The sequence below is a fragment of the Pristiophorus japonicus genome, chromosome 13 (assembly GCF_044704955.1).
Source record: "Pristiophorus japonicus isolate sPriJap1 chromosome 13, sPriJap1.hap1, whole genome shotgun sequence".
In the NCBI taxonomy this organism is placed as follows: domain Eukaryota; kingdom Metazoa; phylum Chordata; class Chondrichthyes; family Pristiophoridae; genus Pristiophorus; species Pristiophorus japonicus.
The window spans coordinates 15,946,076-15,967,018 of NC_091989.1; the positions used below are offsets into that span (position 1 = coordinate 15,946,076).

Here is a 20,943-nt window from a genome sequence, read left to right on the forward strand (position 1 = left end):
GGTTAGGAGACCAAAACTGTACACAATACTCCAGGTGTGGCCTCACCAATGCCCTGTACAACTGTAGCAACACCTCCCTGCCCCTGTACTCAAATCCCCTTGCTATGAAGGCCAACATGCCATTTGCTTTCTTAACCGCCTGCTGCACCTGCATGCCAACCTTCAATGACTGATGTACCATGACACCCAGGTCTCTTTGCACCTCCCCTTTTCCTAATCTGTCACCATTCAGATAATAGTCTGTCTCTCTGTTTTTACCACCAAAGTGGATAACCTCACATTTATCCACATTATACTTCATCTGCCATGCATTTGCCCACTCACCTAACCTATCCAAGTCGCTCTGCAGCCTCACAGCATCCTCCTCGCAGCTCACACTGCCACCCAACTTAGTGTCATCCGCAAACTTGGAGATACTACACTCAATCCCCTCATCTAAATCATTAATGTACAGTGTAAACAGCTGGGGCCCCAGCACAGAACCCTGCGGTACCCCACTAGTCACTGCCTGCCATTCTGAAAAGTACCCATTTACTCCTACTCTTTGCTTCCTGTCTGACAACCAGTTCTCAATCCATGTCAGTACACTACCCCCAATCCCATGTGCTCTAACTTTGCACATCAATCTCTTGTGTGGGACCTTGTCGAACGCCTTCTGAAAGTCCAAATATACCACATCAACTGGTTCTCCCTTATCCACTCTACTGGAAACATCCTCAAAAAATTCCAGAAGATTTGTCAAGCATGATTTCCCTTTCACAAATCCATGCTGACTTGGACCTATCATGTCACCTCTTTCCAAATGCACTGCTATGACATCCTTAATAATTGATTCCATCATTTTACCCACTACCGATGTCAGGCTGACCGGTCTATAATTCCCTGTTTTCTCTCTCCCTCCTTTTTTAAAAAAGTGGGGTTACATTGGCTACCCTCCACTCCATAGGAACTGATCCAGAGTCAATGGAATGTTGGAAAATGACTGTCAACGCATCCACTATTTCCAAGGCCACCTCCTTAAGTACTCTGGGATGCAGTCCATCAGGCCCTGGGGATTTATCGGCCTTCAATCCCATCAATTTCCCCAACACAATTTCCCGGCTAATAAGGATTTCCCTCAGTTCCTCCTCCTTACTAGACCCCCCGACCCCTTTTATAACCGGAAGGTTGTTCGTGTCCTCCTTCGTGAATACCGAACCAAAGTACTTGTTCAATTGGTCCGCCATTTCTTTGTTCCCCGTTATGACTTCCCCTGATGACATCACAGACGACCAAACCAAAAAGCAAGGAGGCACAGTTGCGTGTAACTGGACCTACCCAAGACCAAGGCTGTAACTATTTCCATTCCCACACTATGGAGTCAAGTACCATTATCCTAAAGAGGTGCAAGTTAATGTTCATGGCTCCTCTTACGTGGGAAAGGTGTCATGCATTACATTTGCTAGTTCATGACTACTTAAGCATTCAAGTTTTATCCAACCAAACCTTGAAGTTCCCATCTCGTCATACCATGGCTTGTTCTGAATAGTTTGACCGGTCACCTACTAGATTTATCTTGGTTCCCTTTCCCTTGTATGCTTCTAAATAGACTAGCTCATTTAGGAACCGAATCCTTCTCCAATTGGCATATTTATTTTACCTCACAAGCGTCTATGGCATATGGAGAAGTACAGAATTAAAAGAGGTATAGAATTAAAAGTAGGGAAGTTATGCTGAACCTGGGTTATACCACACTGGAGTACCGTGTGCAGTTCTGGTTGCCATATTATAAAAAAGGCTAGAGAGACACTGGAGAGGGTGCAGAGAAGATTTACAAGGATGATACCAGAAATGCGAGCATATACCCATCAACGAAGGATGAACAGGCTGGGTCTCTTTCCTCTTCAAAAATGAAGGCTGAGGGGTGACCTAATAGGTGGTCTTAAATTCTGAAAGAGTGGATACAGAGAGAATATTTCCACTTGTGGGGAAGAGCATAACTAGAGGCCATCAATATAAAATAGTCATCAAGAAATCCAGTAGGGAATTCAGAAGAAACTTCTTCATCTAAAGAGTGGTGAGAATGTGGAACTCGCTACCACAGGGAGTGGTTGAAGTGAATAGCATCGATGCATTTAAAAGGTAAGCTAGACAAGCATGTGAGGGAGAAGAAAATAGAGGGTTATGCTGATAGATTTAGATGAGGAAAGATGGGTGCAGGCTCGAGTAGAGCATAAACGCTGGCATGGACTGTTTGGGCCAAATGGCCTGTTTCTGTGGCATATATCCGATCTAACACCTCCATTTTAGTCTGTTGTGTCCTCTATAAACACTAAACTCTTGTACAGTCTATCTCTTGCCAATGTTGAGCATTAATCATGGTTAAAGGATGGGGTTAAGATACAGGGTCAGGCAATGTAGAAAGCATCTGACCAGCCTCATACAGCAGTTAACGTCCATGTACGACATGTCTATCGCTCAGTAGGGTGAAAAACAAACTGGCCAAAATTTAAATTCCTTACCAAGCACACCCAGCCACCCACACAAAAGTTCTCACACTGGAATAAATAATAATCAGCAAACTTCATTTGTTTGATGGTTTTTTTATGTGACACTAAGAACCTTCAATAAAAGGCCAAAGTACAGAGTAACATAGATAAGAGTCCACCCATTTCTGGATGTGCAGATAGATGACTGTTGCTAAGTATTGAAAACTATCATCCTGGGTTGTAAATCCATGTCTGCCTCCTACCCTGCCCAGCCTCCATTCAAAAAGAGTTGATAAGGAGCCCAGAAGCGCAGTGCATGCAAATAGAGCACAGAGAGCCATAACTAAAAGTATAATGATGCTTCTTGTTCACAATATGCTCAAGGGGTTCTTTGTTTCTGCTTTACACAAAAAAAAACTCAACCTCCACACATCTTGACAACTGGCTCGATCTAGTTGTGTGCTGTGTACGTGGTTACCTCAATCTCCAGCACAAACAACATAACCATTCCAGGTGCTTATCCACTTCAAATCGGTGCATTACGCAAATATTGTGACTGAGGGAAATGGCTCATTGAGTCTTTGGCAGTGGCAGCTCCATTTATTAACTGGTCTACAGATTAAGGTGGACTTGCCCCAAAGCAAAAAGGAAAATAGTCCAAGTACAGAGAACTTTATTCGCCTCTGGCAAAGAAAGCAGGATTAGAGGAACTTAATACCAAAAGGAGGCATGTACAGTTATTCCCAGTTGCAATCTCTCTTGCCTTTTATAGCTTTGCCAAAGACAATTCTTGGTCATTCATGCACTGAATAATCCGGTTACATTAGAATGAATCATAGAACGGTTGCAGCACAGAAGGAGATCATTCGGCCCGTCGAGACCATGCCGGCTCTCTGCAAGAGCACTTCAGCTAATCCCACTCTCCCGCCCTTTCCCCGTAGCCCTGCAATTTATTTTTCCCTTCAGGTACTTATCCAAGTCCCTTTTGAAAATCACGAATCTGCCTCCACCACCCTTTCAGGCAGCGCATTCCAGATACTAACCACTCCCTGCGTAAAAAAAGCTTTTTCACATGTCGCCTTTGGTTCTTTTGCTCATCACCTTAAATCTGTGTCCTCTGGTTCTCCACCCTTCCACCAATGGGAACAGACTATCTATCTACTCTGTCTCGACCCCTCATGATTTTGAACTCCTCCATCTAATCTCCTTTCAACCTTATGAAAAGGAAAACATACTTGACAAATCTTCCAGAATTTTTTGAGGATGTAACTAGTTGAGTGGACAAGAGAGAACCAGTGGATGTGGTGTATTGATACTTACACAAGGCTTTTGACAAGGTCCCACACAGATTGGTGTGCAAAATTAAAGCACATGGTATTGGGGGTAATATACTGAAGTGGATCGAGAACTGGTTGGTAGACAGGAAGCCAAGAGTAGGAGTAAACAGGTCCTTTTCAGAATGGCAGGCAGTGACGAGTGGGGTGCCATTATTTACAATATACATGAATGATTTAGACGAAGGAATAGAAAGTAATATCACCAAGTTTGCAGGGTGGCAATGTGAGCTGTGAGGAGGATGCCAAGAGGCTGCAGATTGACTTGGACAGGTTAGGCAAGTGGGCAAATGCATGGCCGATGCAGTATAATGCAGATAAATGTGAGGTTATCCACTTTGGTGGCAAAAACAGGGAGGCAGAATATTACCTGAATGGTGACAGATTAGGAAAAGTGGAGATGCAACGAGACCTGGGTGTCATGGTACATCAGTCATTGAAAGTTGCATGCAGGTACAGCAGGCGGTGAAGGCGGCAAATGGCATGTTGGCCTTCATAGCGAGACGATTTAAGTATAGAAGCAGGGAGGTCTTACTGCAGTTGTACAGGGCCTTGGTGAGGCTGCACCTGGAATATTGTGTTCAGTTTTGGTCTCCTAATCTGAGGAAGGACATTCTTGCTATTGAGAGAGTGCAGTGAAGGTTCACCAGACTGATTCCCGGGATGGCAGGACTGACATATGAGGAGAGACTGGATCAACTGGGCCTGTATTCACTGGAATTTAGAAGAATGGAGAGGGGATCTCATAGAAACATAAAATTCTGACAGGATTGGACAGGTTAGATGCAAGAAGAATGATCCCGATGTTGGGGAAGTCCAGAACCAGAGGGTCACAGTCGAAGGATAAGGGGTAAGCCATTTAGGACCGAGATGAGGAGAAACTTCTTCACTCAGAATTGTGAACCTGTGGAATTCTCTACCACAGAAAGTTGTTGAGGCCAATTCATTAGATATATTCAAAAGGGAGTTACGGCTAAAAAGGATCAAGGGATAATGGAGAGAAAGCAGGAATGGGGTACTGAAGTTGCATAATCATATTGAATGTTGGTGCAGGCTCGAAGGGCCGAATGGCCTACTCCTGCACCTATTGTCTATGTTTCTATGCTCGAAGGTAAACAACCCCAGCTTGTCAAGTCTATCAAAGTAACTGAAGTCCCTTAGCCCTGGAACCATTCTCGCAAATCTTTTCGGCACCCTCTCCAAAGCCTTCACATCCTTCCGAAAGTGCCCAGAATTGGACACAATACTCCAGTTGAGACCAAACCAGTGTTTTATAAAAGGTTCCTCATAACTTTCTTGCTTTTGTACTCTTATGCGTATTTATGAAGCCCAGGATCGTGTATGCTTTTTAAAAAACACTTTTTCAACCTGCCCTGCCACCTTCAACAATTCCAGGAAGAGCAGCATTTTATTAAAACATAAACAATGCAAATATCTTCCAAGGCCACATGTATTGTCTTTGCTTTAAAATTCTATATACACATACACACACACACGCTTCAACATCAAAGTGGAATGACAGTTCTCGGAAACAAAGCAATTTTAGACTTTCGGAGCTAATGCACTGATGTATGAGCGGACCGATTAGAATCAGTGCGTCACAGGCTTGCGTGTGGGCTTTGCCACTCCAGACAGCAGTAGCAGCTTTGGGCCACGAGAGGTCTTCAGTGAGCTATGTAATGAGGACCCCATCTGGTGACAAAAAATAGATATTGCAACATTTCAGTTTACTCCCAGAGGTCCTATGTGCAGATTTCTCAATCGTTTCACAAATGGATATGCTGCCCCTTGGAAGTATTCCGCCAATTAAAATCGGCAGTCACCGAGGACCTAGTGAAGTTTGCCGACCACCTTGTCAAACGTCCCGGTCACCAAGTACATGGCATTTCTGAACACAAAGGTTAACAGATACAAACTCATCACTTTAGCCCTGACAACGCAGTTCCATTTCAACACTAGCTCTCGCTGAGCTGTTCCAGCACAGCTACAGCACTGGCATCTACCCAACAATGTGGGAAACTGCCCAGCTTATGTCCGGTCCACAATAAGCAAGACAAATCCAACTTGGCCAGTTCCCACCCCAACAGCCTAAATCGCCCATCATCAGCAATGGGAGCAGTCACTAATACTCACCAGTAACCTGCTCAGCTTGGGCTCCGCCAGGATCACTCGGCTCCGTACCTCATCACAACCTTGGTCCAAACATGGCCGGGGGGGCTGAATTCCAGAGGGGAGGTGAGAGTGACTGCCTTCGACATCAGGGCAACATTCAACAGAGTGAGTCACCAAGGAGCCCAAGTAAAAACGGACTTCAATGTGAATCCGGGAGAAATCTCTCCAGAGATTGCATTCATACCTAGCACAAAGGAAGACGGCTGTGGTTGTTGGAGGCCAATCAGCTCAGCCCCATGCCAGCGCTTCAAGAGTTGCTGGTTTTACCATTTGTGTGCACAGCTCTATACTTTGATGTACCCACTTTTTTGCCTCATTAGCCATTTATTATGTACTCTATCCCCATCACATTTCAAGATATCCTACTGCTGATCTGTCTCGCCAGTTCAGTTGGACCACATCCCCTTTATCCTGCTCAATGTGGCCTTTCCCACTCACTCCTCGCTTCCCGTCCATTATCCTTTATTATTCTTGCTTTGAACTAAATTAATGTGCTCACTATTCCCCAATTGTTCCCCCAGTCTATTTCCAGGAACTAAATCAAGCAATGCTTCCTTCCTTGTTGGACTGGAAATGTGCTGAGCTAGGAAGCAGTCCTGAATGCTTTCTTAAAAAAAGATTCTTCACTTAAGACTGGAATAAACAAACTGGTGTTCAATCTTGGGATAATTAAAAATCACCCAATATTATTGTTCTTCATAGAATCCTAGAAATTTAAGGAAGGAGGCTATTTGGCCCATCATGTCCGCACCAGCCGACAAAAAGCTATCCAGCCGAATCCCACCTTCCAGCTCTTGCTCCGGAGCCCTGTACATTACGGCACTTCAAGTGCACATCCAAGTACTTTTTAAAATGTGGCGAGGGCTTCTGCCTCTACTAATCTTTCAGGCAACGAGTTCCAGACCCCCCCCCCCCCCACCAGGGTGGTAAAGAAATTTCCCCTCTGAACCTCCCCCCCCCAATTACTTTAAATCTATGATCCTTCTTATTCTTGTAGCTCCTCTTCAACTATCTACACATTTGCACAATACAGAAATAGGCCACTTGACCCACACAAGTCCATTTGCTGTGTATCCTCCACGCAAACACTTCTATCGAGATGCCCACCTCTGGGGACATCTCCATATTTGGTGGCCTGCAATGCGTCGTGAGCGTTGTCCCATTTCCCTTCCTTAACTCGATCTATAATTATCATAACCCAACCCGCTTGGACATCCTTACTGTTAAGTCTTTAATAAAAAGAGTCAGACTAGATGCTGCAAGCTCAAAGGTGTGACCGCAGTCCTTTATGACAGATCTCAGAGTGCCTCTCCAACCTGTGAGGCCTCCTTATATACAGGTTCGCCCAAGGGATTGTGGGATCCCTTGGGACTCCACCAGGGGATAAACCCTCTGGTGGTTAGACATGGTATTCACATGTTTACCTACATAACACTTACGTTCTACCGCTGAGACAATCCTTCAGGCACACTGCCACCGAACCCCGCTTCCTCTACCCCCATCTATCCTGAAAATGTCTTAACCAAGAATATTAAGCTTCGGATCCTGTCCAAGCTCAAATCAAATCACGGTTATAACTACTGTACGTTATCCCTCCATCGTTTCTAATAATTCGAAAGCTCCAATTTTGTTTTGAACATTCACATACACAACACTCAAAACTGACCAACTTTTGTCAGTTTGCTGGTTTTCTCATTTAATTTTTATATCCCTTGACACTTCAGTGTTTTTAAATCTCTCCCAACCCATTTCTCCCGATAGTATTTTCTCAGTTATTTCAGCTAAGACTTCATGTTTTTATTCTGCTAGAATTATTCTAACTCAAACATAGACTTGGCCCCACCCTGCACCATCCCCAGATTAGCTCAAGTCCACCCTCACTGCACCATTTATCCTCAACAGAAGCTGGTGCCCTTTCCCTTCAGGTGGAAGTCATCCTTTGGGTAAAGCCATCCCTTGTTGCAGGAAATCGCTCCAATGCCCCAGAAGGTTAACCCTTCCCTCCTGTACCTGCCCTGCATTCACACAGTGACCCTCCGGATTGTCCTCTTCTTAATCTGTCCAACAGGGTACAAGTAACACTTCACTAACTGCTGCACTGGTTTTCCCATCTGGTGCCCAACTCCTGCTCAAATGTACTTGTATCGAGTTCAATGGTTCCAACGTGAACCACAATGTCTGGCTGCTTTCCCTCCTTTTCCTGAAGTTTTTCCACAACGCAGTTCGGTCTAGCATGAGAGAGAGAGCGCGAGACACACACACACACTCAGGGCTCCTGGTCACAAATACAAAGAAGGCAACCCAACCCCTGTTGATTTAATCTCCCATTACAACAATTCTCCTCTTAATAGTCCATCTGCCCCTCACCCCCTTGGGCAGTCCCCTTGCTCCAGACCATGTTTGAGGCAGTTACTGCCCACCCCTGCACCTTATACTTGCTGAGCACCATGCATGTCTTGGACAGTGCCAGCAACCCAGCTTCCTCCACCTGTGAATACTGTCCGTGCCGACGACCGGGTGACCCATTGCTCTCTTGACACGATCGCCGTGTCCTGGACTCAGCTGACTTGCGTGCTGGAGTGCACGATTCTGATACTGCAGGACGTGACCAATTGCTGCTCGAGCGCAGAGATCCTCTGTCCCTGAGCAATCAGTTTTCTGACAATGCTCCTGGATACACTGGGGGATCGACAATGGCCTACACACTGCGTTCTACATACATCACAAGGGTTCCCAGCACTCTCGCACCTTTGAATCCAACTTAGAAAGTGTAGACAATGTTAGCCCGAACTCCCACAAGCACCAAACTCTTGCAATAATCAAACTCCTTATTCACGTCACATCAGTATCAATTTTAAGCAGAGAGAAAAAAAGCTCCTGTCCAACTGCACCTCAAGATTGAACACCCCTCGGAGGCTGAACCCTACACTCTCCTAACCTTTCACTCACCCCATTTCTCAGCTCAAAATTGATGTCTCGCCACTTAGCTTAAATGTATACCATTTTATCTTGCACAATAGCCCAACTGGCACAGGAAGAAACTACAGGACATTTGGGCACACCTCTCTGGCAACCATTTAATTACCCGTTACCGCCTTAAAGCAGCACAAAATTACACCACCAACCTTTAAAGAGCTTCTAGCATTAAGCAGATAAAAGAAAACAACTTAAAGCAGTGGATTAGGCCCTGTCTGGTGAAAGAAGAAAGGTGTAATGTATGCACCCGAGAGTGTGTTGTGTGGCTTAGTCGGTCGCGTGATGTTCACAAGACTCAATAAAACCCTGGCCAGTTGGGCTCGGGGGATCCACGATGGGGCAGGTGGTTGTGAGCCTGGTGAATGAACTGGTAATGTGTCATGTGATTGTTAAACCTTTGCTATTAAGAACGAGTTGGTTTATGAGCAATGTGTTGCTGGGAATTCTTAAGCAAAGAACCCATGAAGCAAATACATGACAAAAATGTAAAGCAGCTCTCGGCCCCTGCTACCGGTCCAGCTACCAGGCCAGCCAACTCCTCGGGAAAGTCTAGCTGTGCTTTGATACGATGGTGCGGTCAGTCAGGCGTGGCTGTGATGCTACAGACCACTAACAGGTCAACAGTAAGAGGGCAGCTGGTGCTTGGGGAGCAAAGCGACACATCAGTCGCTTCAGGACAGGGGAGAGTAAAGTGGGAGGAGAGGGGGAGAGGGAGAAAAGACCACCTCACAATAAATCTGAGCATTGGAAACAGTAAAACAAGTCAGTCACATGAAGAATGTTCCCAATATCTGTAGCTATTGACTAGCCAGTACCCCAAAAATAAACTATTTTTATGCTAGGACATTAGCAGTTAGATTATCAGATATTCTAGCATTTCAGTATCATTCAATCTGCTCTCCAAGCATACAAGTTTTCCTTTTCTTTTTAAAGCCTACCTTGGGAGTCCAGGCTTTCGAGGCTCAACAACCAATAGCAAAACCTGGCAGATCTAGAAATGGTTTCTGGCAGTCGATACTGATTACACTGTTTGAGGCCTTCTCAGCAGGAGCTAAATTTAGCACCTCCAACTAAAAAAAGTCTACAGGAGTTACTGCTTCCGAACCTTAGAGAAGCTTGCTCTCGGGTTTCTGTGAAACGTCGCGCCCTGCATCATTAGCTCCTTCTCGTATGACGTGGTTTTATTTCAGTACATTGCAAAAAAACACAGGTCAGAAACACTGAAAAAACGCAGCATAATGCACCAAGGGTTGACGAGCACCAGCACCTTTGCAAAAGGAGCTGCGCATTGCAAATTTGAGTTCAGCCGCACCATGCGACAATAATCTGTCAACTTACTTCAATGGCATCCACCTTTCCTGATCCTTCCACCCCCCCCCCCCACCCCTCCAGAGCTCCAGGCACAAATCCCTTCCAGGCAAAAGTACAATCAAAACCAAATACTCTTCCAACTTGCAGGGCTCAACAATCCCACACAATAAAAATGAAGTGACAGAAAGACAGACAGACAGGGACTTGTACGATCGGATGTACTGGATTCCAACTCCCTTGTCGGCTGTTGTCCACGCAACCCCTCCAAGGCAGCAGGCAACCAGTGGGTCTCTGCTACTGTAATTCAAACGGATTCTGAATGCAACCCCTCCCTACGTATGATTCCTCCCCCCTGCCGTGAAGGAGCACTGAACAGCAGCAGAGGTCAAGAATCTGGTGTGTCTCCTCATTCCACCTCCACCCCCGCCCCTCACCTTCTCACCCAATGGTGCCAGCTGTGGCTCAGTGGGTAGCACTCTCGTCTCAGAGTCAGAAAGCTGTGTGCTCAAGTCCCACTCCAGGGACTTGAGAGCACACAAAAAAATAATCCAGGCTGACACCCCAGTGCAGTACTGAGGGAATGCAGCACTGTCGGAGGTGCCGTCTTTCAGAGGAGACGTTAAACCAAGGCCCCGTCTGCTCTCTCAGGTGGACGAAAAAGATCCCATGGCAGCATTTCAATGTAGGGGAGTTAGCCCCAGTGACCTGGCAATATTTATCCCTCAAATCAGATTATCTGGTCATTATCACATTGCTGTTTGTGGGAGCTGGCTTGTGCGCAAATTGGCTGCCGCGTTTCCCACATTACAACAGTGACTACACTTCAAAAAGTACTTCATTGGCTGTAATGCGCTTTTGAGACATCCGGTGGTCGTGAAAGGCGCGATATAAATGCAAGTCTTTCTTTTCTTTCAATCGCACAAGAGCCCAGGAAGCCAATTTCAGCAGGGTAATAATATCTGGCTTCAGCAGCCGTGGATTACGAAGAGGGGAAATCAGCCAAGGAGCCATCCCCATTGCTGATGGAAGTGAGCACATGCAGACCTTGGCTGAGGACAGGATTACGCTTGGCTGTGCTGTGGCTCCATTGCACCATCCCATAATCAAATGACTTGCCCTGTGATCAACACCAAGTGACCAATAGTACTTGCACAAGATACCAAAGGGGAACTATATCCCAGAGAAGGAGTCGACATCTTAAGACGTGACAGCAGAACTTAACGAGAGAGAGAACAAGAACTCAGCATCTGGAGGATTGGGAGATGAAACCAGTGTCCCTAACCCTCCATATGATGGCTCGGTGATGCAACGTGCTGTACTGCGCACACAACGGGTTGACCTAGAACATGCAGCGACATAATTTCAATGGGAATTCAACTCTCCTCTCTGTCCCACCATCTGCTTTGCTCAGGAAAGGGTTAAAAAGCTATTCCGAGCAGGACACATCAGATTACAGATTTGACAAGACTTCTTCCGTAACTGAAGGTCAATTGCTAAACTGTAATTGTAAAATACATCACAAAAAAAGGAAACCCTTTCACTTTGCACATAGGAATGTAAATAGAGCAATCACCACATGCTCCACACGATACAAGCTCATAAGGAGGAAGTAGATAGAGTGATTTAGCGATAGCAGACCTGTTTCTAAGAATATTCACAATACAGCAAACAGAAGCAAAGTTCATGATGTGAAAATAATTAACTCCATCGGCCTCTTTTCTTCCTCTTCCCACCTCCCCCGCACCCCCTCGATCTCAAGGATGAGGATGTTGAAGCAAACCAAGATTTCAAAACTCAACTTCAATTCACATCCACACTCACGCAAAGAAAATTAACTCTTGCAGGCTGGACAACAGCAATGAGGTATGGGAGCAGTGGGTACTGCAGGCGGAGCTTCCACATTGGTCCAACTCCACACAGGCTAATAAGATAAAAGCTCAACTGCTGGCTGCGAGGATCAGAAATGGAAGTGAGCTTGCAGTAGCCTGTATTGAGCTCCCGGTGGATGTGGGTATTGGTGCAGTAACGCAAGCTCTTCTGGGATTGGTAGGAGCTCCATTTTGTGGCTAACCCATGCTGTAACTAACCTCATTGTTTATACAGAAACTGGGCACCTTAAAATGACTTAGTTCTGTGCCTCAGGACATAACGCCCCTCACTTCAACAGGCACAAGATTAATCAGGCACACGGTTCATCAGGGGGCCGGGGGGGGGGGGGGGGGGGGGGCAAGTCACTAAAATGGAGGTTGGAGCCCAGTAAGTATTTTTTCCAGTACTCAAAAGAAAGAACCAACATATGACAAACAATTCGGCCCCTCGAGCATGCTTCGCCATTCAAGAAGATCATGGCTGATCTTAGACCTCAACTCCACTTTCCTGCACGATCCCCATATCCTATAGGTTACTTATGATTTACCGTAACATGGATCAAACACACCCTTACTCTGACCCAAGCGTTTGTCGGCATGTCTCCTTATTGGACTCCAACACTGATGCACATTCTTAGTTCAATCAAGGCTAGAGAAAACATTCAGCACAAAATGGCCAATTTACATGCACAAAATGCCAGAGGTTCACCAACCACATGCATATCAAAATAAAAACACCAGCTGTCATAGATTTGTTTTTTGCATTTTGGTATGAACAGTATTTATGACGAAGCAGAAAACAAGTTAATTGGTGCAGCATTGTTGGCCAAGGTTCTCTCAGCCACCATTCATGCCAAAACCATTCTAACCCATGCCCTTCAACACTCGAATGTCCACCCATACAATGGTTCTGAATTTCTCTTATACCATCCGCCCCAGCAACACTCAATAGGTGTTGTGGATCTGTGGCCCAGCAGGAGTCAAGTGCGAGATACGTCCCACATACCTCAATAAGCCAAACTGAAGGACAGACGATTCACCCATGGGAAAAGGACAAAAGAAAATAGACAAGCCGAGTCTTGTTTGGATTCAAAATCAACACGCACAAACTTTCCAATAGGAGTCACTGAGTGGTGAACTGGAGCAAGAACTGCCGCTGATATTTTAACACTCTGTAGGTTCAATCATAGCACGTGGCTAGTTTAGCACAGACCAGGGATCCGACCCGAAATGCTCTTGAACTCAGCTGTGTAAAAATAAAGATCTACAGGCAGTATGATAACCCAATGCATATTTCAGTTTCCTAGGAATTACCCACCTAAAGTGTACAAGAAAGCCAAGCACAAGAAAGTGGATCACAGATTAAGATCAGATAAGATGCAGGGAAGGGACATGTACAATGTAAAGAGCATTGCACAACTAAAATTTACAAAACTTGGATGCACAAACTGAATGTAAAGGAAACAGCCCAGGGTGAAAGGATAGGCAGATGGGATGGCCTATTGCTTCGCCCCCACCCAGACACAATGCCACACGGTATTGTAAATCCATCACCAAGGTCACTTTGAGCCACCAACTGATGATACATACTAATTTCAAGCACAACGCTAAAGAGCAGTCATTACTCACTGCTGCTCATAAACTAATTATCCGACACTACAGTAAAAGGCTTCCCAAACATCGTCTCATTCGCTTCCTCCTCCAGACCAAGCAAGCTCCAAATTCGACCCAGCCAGAACTAGAGGTCAGCGTAGATAATGCAGTTTGGGAAGAGCAGGACCGATGGTAACTCCTGCTCTCTGATGCTGCCTTGATGGAAGCATCAGAGAGCATAGGGCAAGAGCTGTGTCAATTAAGCTCAAAATGGAGACAAGAAATGCCAAGGTTGGAGAATAGAATGATTCACTTTTGGTACCTACCAACACCGAGAAACCTCTGATGAAGTACAGCTAAAGCTGATGCAGTATAAGGCTCCCCAATTCTGACCAGCAATGTACCTCAACCCAGTCAAAGAGCAGTCCGATTGCATTTCCCAAACCCATCATTTTTTTGGCCTCCGAATAAAACTGCCAAACTCTACAAACTATGGACATTGCTCCATGTGGTCCTGCAAAATAAAAAGGGGGGTGGGATGGGCCCACGAGAAACTGGGATGAGCCTTCCATCAGTCATTCACATCTAGGCACTTAATAACACACAGTTAATACTTTCACCCCATCAATCTGAACTGCATTCAAACTCAGGGGTCAGATGTGAACAGACAGTATGATAACCCAATGCACCTTCTCGTTTACTAGGAATTACCCGGATTTTAATGAAGGGACACAGTATTATTGGTCATCGTCCCAAGCATTAACCATGGAAAGTAAGGATAGATCAAACCACTGCTTTAAAATGGACAACCCAAAACTGAAATTTTCAGGCAAACCTGGAGCTGTTGGAGCATGCATTAAGCTATGGAAAAACTGGACTTCCTTACCAGGTAGCCCACGGTTACTCTGTCCTCCCAGCAACCACCAGGATCAAAAAGACATGAATCTTACAAAGTATTTAACTGCATTCTTTTATGCTACCAGATATAATTAATGGTTCCCTCTCCTAAGGCTCTTTTCCCTCCCCATGAAAACCAACGTCATCATAGAAAAATAGGTGCAAGAGTAGGCCATTCGGCCCGTCAAGCCTGCACCGCCATTCAATAAGATCATGGCTGATCATTCCTTCAGTACCCGATTCCTGCTTTCTCTCCATACCCCTTGATCCCCTTAACCCTAAGAGCCATATCTAACTCCCTCTTGAATATATTCAGTGAACTGGCATCAACAAGTCTCTGCGGCAGGGAATTCCACAGGTTAACAACTTTCTGAGTGAAGAAGTTTATCCTCATCTCAGTCCTAAATGGCCTACCCCTTATCCTAAGACTATGTCCCCTGGTTCTGGACCTCCCCAACAGCGGGAACATTCTTCCCGCATCTCACCTGTCCATTCCCGTCAGAATCTTACATGTTTCTATTGGATCCCCTCTCATCCTTCTAAACTCCAGTGAATAAAGGCTCAGTTGATCCAGTCTCTCCTCATATGACAGCCCAGCCATCCCTGGAATCAGTCTGGTGAACCTTTGCTGCACTCCCTCAATAGCAAGAACGTCCTTCCTCAAACTAGGAGTCCAAAACTGAACACAATATTCCAGGTGAGGTCTCACTAAGGCCCTGTACAACTGCATTAAGACCTCCCTGCTTCTTTATTCAAATCCCCTAGCTATGAAGGCCAACATACCATTTGCCTTCTTCACCACCTGCTGTACCTGCGTGCCCACTTTCAATGACTGATGAACCATGATACCCAGGTCTCATTGCACCTCCCCTTTTCCAAGTCTGCCGCCATTCAGATAATATTCTGCCTTCGTGTTTTTGCCCCCAAAAATGGATAACCTCACATTTATCCACATTATACTGCATCTGCCATGCATGTGCCCACTCACCTAACCTGTCCAAATCACCCTGCAGCCTCTTGGCATCCTCCTCACAGCTCACACCACCACCTAGTTTAGTGTCATCTGCAAACTTGGAGATATTACACTCAAGTCCTTCATCCAAATTATTAATGTATATTGTAAAGAGCTGGGGTCCCAGCACTGAGCCCTGCTGCACTCCACGAGTCACTGCCTTCCATTCTGAAAAGGACCCATTTATCCCAACTCTCTGCTTCCTGTCTGCCAACCAGTTCCCTATCCGTGTCAGTATATTACCCCCAATACCATGTGCTTTGACTTTGCACAACAATCTCTTGTGTGGGACCTTGTCAAAAGCCTTTTGAAAGTCCAAATACACCACATCCACTGGTTCTCCCTTGTCCACTCTACTAGTTACATCCTCAAAAAATTCCAGAAGATTCATCAAGCATGATTTCCCCTTCATAAATCCATGCTGACTTGATCCGCTCCTGTCACCGCTTTCCAAATGCGCTGCTATTTCATCCTTCACGATCGATTCCAATATTTTCCCCACTACTGATGTCAAGCTATAATTACCCGTTTTCTCTCTCCCTCCTTTTTTTAAAAAGTGGTGTTACATTAGCTACCCTCCAGTCCATGGGAACTGATCCAGAGTCGATAGACTGTTGGAAAATAATCACCAATGATCACCACTATTTCTAGGACCACTTCCTTAAGTACTCTGGGATTAAGACTATCAGGCCCCAGGGATTTATCAGCCTTCAATCCCATCAATTTCCCCAATACAATTTCCCGCCTAATAAGGATATCCTTCAGTTCCTCCTTCTCACTAGACCCACTGTCCCCGAGTACCTTCAGGTTATTTGTATCTTCCTTCGTGAAGACAGAACCGAAGTATTGGTTCAATTGGTCTGCCATTTCTTAGTTCCCCATTATAATTACACCTGAATCCAACGGCAAGGGACCCATGTTTGTCTTCACTAATCTTTTTCTCTCCACATATTTATAGAAGCTTTTGCAGTCAGTTTTTATATTCCCTGCAAGCTTCCTCTCATACTCCATTTCCCCCCTCTTAATTAAACCCTTAGTCCTCCTCTGTTGAATTCTAAATTTCTCCCAGTCCTCAGGTTTGTTGCTTTTTCTAGCAAATTTATATGCCTCTTCCTTGGCTTTAGCAGGTTGTGCAAACGACACAGAGAGGCTGCAAAGAGATTTAGATAGGTTAAGCGAATGGGCTACGGTTTGGCAGATGGAATGCAATGTCGGAAAATGTGAGGTCATCCACCTTGAAAAAAAACAGTAAAAGGGAATATTATTTGAATGGGGAGAAATTACAACATGCTGTGGTGCACAGGGACCTGGGGATCCTTGTGCATGAATCCCAAAATGTTAGTTTGCAGGTACAGCAGATAATCAGGAAGGTGAATGGAATGTTGGGCTTCATTGCGAGAGGGATGGAGTACAAAAGCAGGGAGGTCCTGCTGCAACTGTACAGGGTATTGGTGAGGTCGCACCTGGAGTACTGTGTGCAGTTTTGGTCACCTTACTTAAGGATATACTTGATTTGGAGGGGGTACCGAGACGATTCACTCGGCTGATTCCAGAGATGAGGGGGTTACCTTATGATGATAGATTGAGTAGACTGGGTCTTTAATCGTTGGAGTTCAGAAGGATGAGGGGTGATCTTATGGAAACATTTAAAATAATGAAAGGGATATACAGGATAGACAAGATAGAGGCAGAGAGGTTGTTTCCACTGGTCGGGGAGACTAGAACTAGGGGGCACAGCCTCAAAATACAGGGGAGCCAATTTAAAACCAAGTTGAGAAGGAATTTCTTCTCCCAGAGGGTTGTGAATCTGTGGCATTCTCTGCCCAAGGAAGCAGTTGAGGCTAGCTCATTGAATGTATTCAAATCACAGATAGATAGATAGATTTTTAACCAATAAGGGAATTCAGGGTTGCGGGGAGCAGGCGGGTAAGTGGAGCTGAGTCCACGGCCAGATCAGCCATGATCTTGTTGAATGGCAGAGCAGGCTGGAGAGGCTAGATGGCCTACTGCTGTTCGTAATTCTTATGTTCTTATGACTATCCTTAATTTCCTTTGTTAGCCATGGTTGAGCCACCTTTCCAGTTTTATTTTTACTCCAGACAGGGATGTACATTTGCTGAAGTGCATCCATGTGATCTTTAAATGTTTGCCATTGCTTATCCACCTTCAACCCTTTTAGCATAGTTTGCCAGTCTATTCTAGCCAATTCACATCTCATTCCGTCGAAGTTACCTTTCCTTAAGTTCAGGACCCTAGTTCCCGAATTAACTTTGTTACTCTCCATCTTAATAAAAAGGAATTCTACCATATTATGGTCACTTTTCCCCAAGGGGCCTCGCACAACAAGATTGCTAATTAGTCCCTTCTCATTACACAATACCCAGTCTAGGATGGCCGGCTCCCTGGTTGGTTCCTCAACATATTGGTCTAGAAAACCATCCCTAATACACTCCAGGAAATCTTCCTCCACTGCATTGCTACCAGTTAAGTTAGCCCAATCAATGTGTAGATTAAAGTCGCCCATGATTACTGCTGTACCTTTATTGCACACATCCCTTATTCCTTGCTTGATGCTGTCCCCAATCTCACTACTACTATTTGGTGGTCGATACACAACTCCCACTCGTGTTTTCAGCCCTTTGGTATTCTGCAGCTCCGCATCATCCAGGGTAACGTCCTTCCTTACAACTGCATTGATTTCATCTTTAACCAGCAACTCCACCCGCCTCCTTTTCCTTTCTGTCTATCCTTCCTAAATGCTGAATACCCTTGGATGTTGAGTTCCCAGCCTTGGTCACCCTGGAGTCATGTCTCCGTGATGCCAATCACATCATATTGGTTAACTGCTATCTGCGCAGTTAATTCATCCACCTTATTCCAAATACTCCTCGCATTGAGGCAGAGCCTTCAGGCTTGTTTTTTTTTAAAGACACTTTGCCCCTTTAGAATTTTGCTGTAATGTGGCCCTTTTTTTTTGTCTTGGGTTTCTCTGCCCTCCACTTTTACTCTTCTCCTTTCTATCTTTTGCTTCTGCATCCTTTTTATTTCCCTCTGTCTCCCTGCATAGGTTCCCATCCCCCTGCCATATTAGTTTAACTCCTCCCCAACAGCACTTGCAAACACTCCCCCTAGGATATTGGTTCCGGTCCTGACCAGGTGCAGACCATCCAGTTTGTACTGGTCCCACCTCCCCCAGAACCGGTTCCAATGTCCCAGGAATTTGAATCCCTCCCTTCTGCACCACTCCTCAAGCCACGTATTCATCTGAGCTATCCTGCGATTCCTAATCTGACTAGCACATGGCACTGGTAGCACCTCTCCTTGAAAACAAAACTTCAAAGTTGTCTTCTCACCAACTACCACACGATGTCAAGTCACTTTCTTCAAGTCCTCCAACATGTCCTCACCACTCAGCTCCATTCCTACCTCAGGGTTGCCTCCAATTTGGATTTTGCTCCCACCACATCAAGACTACCCTGGTCAAAGTCACCAAAACCCTTATTGACTAGGACTACATTATCCTTCCTCATCCTCCTTGACCTACCCCTGCCCCCCGCCCCACCCCCCCATTGTCTCTTCTCACAAACTGTGTCTGATTAGGCTCCTGTGAAGCACCTTGGTACATCTTACTGCATTAAAGGCGCTATATAAATGCAATTTGTTGTTGGGCCATACTGCATCTTGGTTCCATTCAAAATTTGCCAACAAATCCAGCACATCTCCTTTTACGATTCTGTCTCCTACCCCATAAAGCCATCTCAAGTGTGACTCAAGGCTCCATCCTTCACCTCCTCCTGGTCCTCCTCTACATAGTGCCCTTCAGTGAAATCAAGTATCATGCCAGGGGGGGGAAGGGGGCAGCTTTCACATGTGCACTGACGACACTCCCTTGCAGCTTGCTTTCACCACCCTAGAGTCCATGATCACCAATGTGCTCTTTGATTGCTAAATCCAATATACAAGTCCTGGCAAGATCAAACCCCTCCTGTTCAGCTCCCACCAAAGCCACTGCCCCATAGCCCCAGATTACAGCTCCTTGGGGATGAATCAGACAATGTGCAACTTTGGGCAGAGGTTCCCACCCCCCATCCTAGCCACTGCCGATTTCCAATTCTGCAGGACGACTCACCTCCATCCCTCCCTTAATCACAGTACTGCCAAAACACAAAGCCCTATTTTTATTGGTCCAAACTCGATTGTTCCAACATTTTACCTACTGGCCTCCCAAGGTTTACCCTCACAAATTGCACTCACCCTGACCAAGTCCCACTCCTCTATCCTCACCTTCCTTGCTTCTCTATCTAACAATTTCTATCATTTATCATCTAGAAGTCTATCCATAGACTCACCCCTCCCTGTCTCTGCAAACATCTTCAGCACTCATGCCCCACTCCTGTGACTGATCTCCGCCCCCTTGCCCCACCTCCAGAAACGCAAACACTTTCTCGAAAGCCCTCCAAACCTTCCCACTTCTCTCCCCCTTCTTCAAAAAGCTCGGTTTCATCTCAAGCCTCAACTGCTCTCCCCACCTCTACTTTGGTTTTCGGACCTTGCATTGCATTCAAAGCACGAGAGACGCCTTAACGATACCCAGAATTTTTCATGTTGCAATCACGTACAGCAAAAATCAAGAGAGGGTTAGCAGCTCAATCAACATCTGAAAGAAAGGAAACGGACGGATTAGCAATTTGGGTGCGACTTTTCATTAGAATCAAGTTGTGACGCAGGATGCCAACAGGAAGGTTATCCTCTTTCAGATGCTGACAGATCCGATCGTTCACTATTTCCTATTCAATTCAGATTTCCAGATCTGCAGTATTCCCCCCCCCCCACCCTATTTCTACATGCAACAAAAAATGTTGGTCAATGATGTGACGCAGCACAAAACAGCACCAAGTCAGATGGGACAGAAACCAGCCGATCAACAAGATAAGGAAATGATCCAAATATGGACAGTTGCCCTTTACTGTACATTATAACATATGTCCAGTCATTGCTTCTGGCCCAAAAGATCGCATATGGAGAAATTATATCCTCAATAAAATAATCTCCAATTTTTTTCCTAAAAATATAAAACAAACTTACATCAGTGTCTGCTGCTGCTGTTGGAACTGTCTGTACAGGCAGCCCGACAGTACTGGAATTCAAACTGCTGGCAGGGTAATAAAGGTATTCAGAGAGACTCAACTAGTTAATGAACCATTAAAACATTTAAAACACTGCACGAGTCGAATGTGTTGTCTTTTTAAAAAAAAAACATACACACGCACGTACATCAAAACCGGGCCAGCACTCGCCTCGGTCTCTCGGCC

General features: G+C 45.4%; 1 long non-coding RNA gene across 9 annotated transcripts in view; it reads right to left on the minus strand.

Annotated features, from left to right (window-relative positions):
* The window catches only part of LOC139278425 (uncharacterized), a 339,699-nt gene that overhangs the window by 315,633 nt on the left and 3,123 nt on the right, over positions 1–20,943 (minus strand). The window lies entirely within an intron of this gene.